The sequence below is a fragment of the Symphalangus syndactylus genome, chromosome 9 (assembly GCF_028878055.3).
Source record: "Symphalangus syndactylus isolate Jambi chromosome 9, NHGRI_mSymSyn1-v2.1_pri, whole genome shotgun sequence".
Lineage (NCBI taxonomy): Eukaryota > Metazoa > Chordata > Mammalia > Primates > Hylobatidae > Symphalangus > Symphalangus syndactylus.
Genome location: NC_072431.2, coordinates 135362769 through 135368706, shown reverse-complemented (window position 1 = coordinate 135368706; position 5938 = coordinate 135362769). Strand labels below are relative to the sequence as shown.

At 37.1% G+C, this 5938-nt stretch overlaps 1 pseudogene; it reads right to left on the bottom strand.

Annotated features, from left to right (window-relative positions):
• Positions 1-5499: 5499 nt before the first annotated feature.
• Positions 5500-5597, bottom strand: LOC129490829 (uncharacterized; annotated as a pseudogene).
• Between the last annotated feature and the right edge of the window lie 341 nt (positions 5598-5938).

Here is a 5938-nt window from a genome sequence, read left to right as displayed (position 1 = left end):
ACGTATCTCAAAATAATAAGAGCTATCTATGACAAACCCACAGCCAATATCATACTGAATGGGCAATAACTGGAAGCATTCCCTTTGAAAATGGGCACAAGACAGGGATGCCCTCTCTCACCACTCCTATTCAACATAGTGTTGGAAGTTCTGGCCAGGGCAATCAGGCGGGAGAAGGAAATAAAGGGTATTCAATCAGGAAAAGAGGAAGTCAAATTGTCCCTGTTTGCAGATGACATGATTGTATATCTAGAAAACCCCATTGTCTCAGCCCAAAATTTCCTCAAGCTGATAAGCAACTTCAGCAAAGTCTCAGGATACAAAATCAATGTACAAAAATCACAAGCATTCTTATACACCAATAACAGACAAACAGACAGCCAAATCATGAGTGAACTCCCATTCACAATTGCTTCAAAGAGAATAAAATACCTAGGAATCCAACTTATAAGGGATGTGAAGGACCTCTTCAAGGAGAACTACAAACCACTGCTCAATGACATAAAAGAGAATACAAACAAATGGAAGAACATTCCATGCTCATGGGTAGGAAGAATCAATATCGTGAAAATGGCCACACTGCCAAGGTCATTTATAGATTCAATGCCATCCCCATCAAGCTACCAATGACTTTCTTCACAGAATTGGAAAAAACTACTTTAAAGTTCATATGGAACCAAAAAAGAGCCCACATTGCCAAGTCAATCCTAAGCCAAAAGAACAAAGCTAGAGGCATCATGCTACCTGACTTCGAACTATACTATAAGGCTACAGAAACCAAAACAGCATGGTACTAGTACCAAAACAGAGATATAGACCAATGGAACAGCATAGAGCCCTCAGAAATAATGTCCCGTCCATATCTACAACCAACTGATCTTTGACAAACCTGACAAAAACAAGGAATGGGGAAAGGATTCCCTATCTAATAAATGGTGCTGGGAAAACAGACTAGCCATATGTAGAAAGCTGAAACTGGATCCCTTCCTTACACCTTATACAAAAACTAATTCAAGATGGATTAAAGACTTACATGTTAGATCTAAAACCATAAAAACCCTAGAAGAAAACCTAGGCAATACCATTCAGGACATAGGCATGGGCAAGGACTTCATGTGTAAAACACCAAAAGCAATGAAAACAAAAGCCAAAATTGACAAATGGGATCTCATTAAACTAAAGAGCTTCTGCACAGCAAAAGAAACTACCATCAGAGTCAACAGGCAACCTACAGAATGGGAGAAACTTTTTGCAACCTACTCATCTGACAAAGGGCTAATATCCAGAATCTACAATGAACTCAAACAAATTTACAAGAAAAAAAAAAAAAACAACCCCATCAAAAAGTGGGCAAAGGATATGAACAGACACTTCTCAAAAGAAGACATCGGGTGGGCGCGGTGGCTCACGCTTGTAATCCCAGCACTTTGGGAGGCCGAGGCAGGCAGATCACGAGGTCAGGAGATCGAGACCACGGTGAAACCCCGTCTCTATTAAAAATACAAAAAATTAGCCGGGTGTGGTGGCAGGCACCTGTAGTAGTCCCAGCTACTCGGAGAGGCTGAGGCAGGAGAATGGCACGAACCCAGGAGGCAGAGCTTGCAGTGAGCCGAGATTGCGCCACTGCACTCCAGCCTGGGGCACAGAGCGAGACTCCGTCTCAAAAAAAAAAAAAAAAAAAAAAAAGAAGACATTTATGCAGCCAAAAAACACATGAAAAAATGCTCATCATCACTGGCCATCAGAGAAATGCAAATCAAAACCACAATGAGATACCATCTCACACCAGTTAGAATGGCCATCATTAAAAAGTCAGGAAACAACAGGTGCTGGAGAGGATGTGGAGAAATAGGAATAGTTTTACACTGTTGGTGGGACTGTAAACTAGTTCAACCACTATGGAAGTCCATGTGGCGATTCCTCAGGGATCTAGAACTAGAAATACCATCTGACCCAGCCATCCCATTACTGGGTATATACCCAAAGGATTATAAATCATGCTGCTATAAAGACACATGCACACGTATGTTTATTGTGGCACTATTCACAATAGCAAAGACTTAGAACCAACCTAAATGTCCAACAATAGACTGGATTAAGAAAATATGGCACCTATACACCATGGAATACTATGCAGCCATAAAAAATGATGAGTTCATGTCCTTTGTAGGGACATGGATGAAACTGGAAACCATCATTCTCAGCAAACTATCGCAAGGACAAAAAACCAAACACCGCATGTTCTCACTCATAGGTGGGAATTGAACAATGAGAACACATGGACACAGGAAGGGGAACATCACGCTCTGGGGACTGCTGTGGGGTGGGGGGAGCAGGGAGGGATAGTATTAGGAGATATACCTAATGCTAAATGAGGAGTTAATGGGTGCAGCACACCAACATGGCACATGTATACATATGTAACAAACCTACAAGTTGTGCACGTGTACCCTAAAACTTAAAGTATAATAAAATTAAAAAATAAATTCTACAAAGATGAAGGATAAAAAAGAAAAAAGACAGCCTTAAATATCCATGGAACTACCCCCATTTCTCAGGGAGTGTTTGTGCCATTGGCTGCCAATCAGTCATGTCATTTATAGGACAGATGAGAGTAGTCTCTTTTATTTCCCACTTGGTACTGAAGAAGTTGTGGCCTTTGGGGGTTAACCAGTTACTGCCCAGCACACTGTACACAGATTGTGCCAATGAGGTGTACACGTTTTCCGCCTGCTCACTTTGTGGAGCACACTGGTGGTCAACACAGGGTGCTGGACCTTATAAGGGGTTTCCATCATGGAGGGATCTTTTGAAAGAATAGCAGTGCTGCCAGAGGTGGGAAAATGGAACTACTTTTTAGATAACACTGTTGAGTTAGCCAGGATTCAACCTTCATTGGAAAAAAAAACTTTTTAGAAATTCCAAAAGAAGATAAAAGTTTATTTTCTACGTTGTCAATATCAGCTTTGTGTTCTTTAACAAGGACTACTGCTCGTGGTTGATTGTTTGCCAATGGCATTGAAATTGTTTCTCTTTCTCTTTTTCTTTCCCTCCCTTCCTTCCTTTTCTTCCTTACTTCTTTCCTTAATATATATATATTTATATCTATATCTTTCCTTAATATATATATATTTATATCTATATCTTTCCTTAATATATATATATTTATATCTATATCTTTCCTTAATATATATATATTTATATCTATATCTTTCCTTAATATATATATATTTATATCTATATCTTTCCTTAATATATATATATTTATATCTATATCTTTCCTTAATATATATATATTTATATCTATATCTTTCCTTAATATATATATTTATATCTATATCTTTCCTTAATATATATATTTATATATTTCCTTAATATATATATATCTATATATTTCCTTAATATATATATATATATATTTCCTTAATATATATATTTATATATATATATTTCCTTTATATATATATTTATATATATATATTTCCTTAATATATATATATTTATATATATATATTTCCTTAATATATATATATATATATATTTCCTTAATATATATATATTTATATATATATTTCCTTAATATATATATATTTATATATATATATTTCCTTAATATATATATATTTATATATATATTTCCTTAATATATATATATTTATATATATATTTCCTTAATATATATATTTATATGTATATTTCCTTTATATATATATTTATATATATATTTCCTTAACATATATATATTTATATATATATAAAAAACCTCTTTCCTTTATATATACGTATATATAATATACATATGTATATATATTTATGACTCTCTAATTTCTTCCCTGGACAGCAAGATGCCACCCACTGGCTTACCCCTAACCTAAATCATGGTCTCCCAGCTTACTGCTTATTCAAGGGCTAGGTAATAAATTCCATTTCCTTTTGAAAAATTTCCTTCACCAGCTGGTTAATATCCACAGAGTCACGTGTCTTCCTCTTCCTACGATCCCATGTCTCCCACTCCCACCCACGCAACCTCCAGCCCCCTGAACACATCCAAAACATATCAGATAAAAGACTTTCCTTGAGATCCAAACTGGGAACATGGAGCCAGATGCTGTTGCACAACATTGGGTCCTAACTGTCATTGTCACAATTTCAACTCACCTGTCAGCATTCAGCTATACAAGCTTCATAATGTTGCCCAACAGAGAAGCAGAAACCAAGGGCAGATGCCTCAGCCTTTTAGAAGTTGCTTGTAAAACAATAATGGAGCAATATATTTTGAAGTGTGTTTTGAATTTCTTAAAAAAGGAAAAATCTAACACTCCTCAGAACAGTTTACTGTGCACAGTGAACTGTTAGCAGCTAGGATCTCATGGGTTGCAGTTTGCCTGCAGGACTGTTTCTGCAATCCCTTGGATTTCCCACATTCCGTTTCTTCGTGGATTCCCTCTGCAGCTAAAAATTTCAAGGATTTTCCCAACCCCAAAGATAGAAGTTGATACCTAAAACCCAAAAGCTGCGTTTTCCAAGCAATATAGATGTTAGACCCCTTCACGAACCTCAGACTTAGCCTGGGCTTCTAGAAAATACAGTTCTTGGCCAGGCGCAGTGGCTCACGCCTATAATCCCAACACTTTGGGAGCCTGAGTCAGGTGAGGTCAGGAGGTCGAGACCAGCTTGGCCAACATGGCGTAACCCTGTCTGTACTACAGATACAAAAATTAGCCAGGTGTGGTGATGGGCACCTGTAATCCCAGCTACTCGGGAGGCCGAGGCAGGAGAAATGCTTGAACCCAAGAGGCGGAGGTTTCAGTGAGCTGAGATCATGCCACTGCACTCCAACCTGGGCAACAAGAACGAAACTCCATCTGAAAAAAAAAAAAAAAAAAAAAAAAAAAGAAAGAAAAAGAGAAAAAGAGAAGAGAAGAGAAGAGAAAAGACAAAATGCCATTCTTTTTCCTGGTCCACAAGGCTCACCCCAACCCTGAGACCATCCAGAGAGAGATTCTAATCTCCTGTACCACTTACCATCTGTACCAATCATGCAACACTTAGCAGACAATGCTTCAGGACACAAAGAAATATATTGAGATCCCTATTCCCATCTATTTATGGCATCTTTGCTGCCTCATCACTCACGGCCAACCAGTGACAAACTACTCCGGGGTGAGGAATTTATCCCTTCTGTAAATGCTTTATTTGGATTATTCTCTTTATTGTAACAGCACATGTCCACAGTAGAAATTAAGGGAGAAAAACAATAGAGAATAAAAACAGAATCTCCTCTAATCACCCCCTACTCAGAAGGAGCTTTGGTTACTAAGCTATATTACAGTTATCACATTATAGTAATAAAAATTGTGTCTATACGTGTGTATTATAGGGCTGCAATGAACATTTTCATAGCCAAATCTTTTGTGTGTAGCCAGGAATATTTTTTTTGTTTTTATTTTTATTAGTTTTTCTTATTTTCTTTTCCCTTTTTAAAAAAAATTATAATTTTTTTAAATGAAACACTTCACAAATTTGCATGTTATCCTTGTGCAAGGAGCATGTTAATCTTCTCTGTATCATTCCAATTTTAGTATATATGTTAACAGTGGAAGGTGTACAGATTCTTGGCGTGTTGAATAAAGAATTGGACAAAACACACAAAGAAAGAAGTTTTATTGAAAATGAAAGTACTCCATGGTGTAGGAGTAGGCCTGAGCATAGGAGCTAAAAGGTCCTGTTACAGTATTTTGGGGAGTTGAAATACCCCCAGAGGATTCCATTGGTTACTTGGGGTATGACTTATGTAAATGGAAAGGACAAAATAAAGTTACAAAGTCATTTACTTGACTCTATTCCCAATGGAGAGGATATTTCCTGTCATAGCTAAAGTGTGAATTGGCCTTATGTTCCCTGCCTCCAGACCCTATTTTCCTGCCTCATCTCCCCA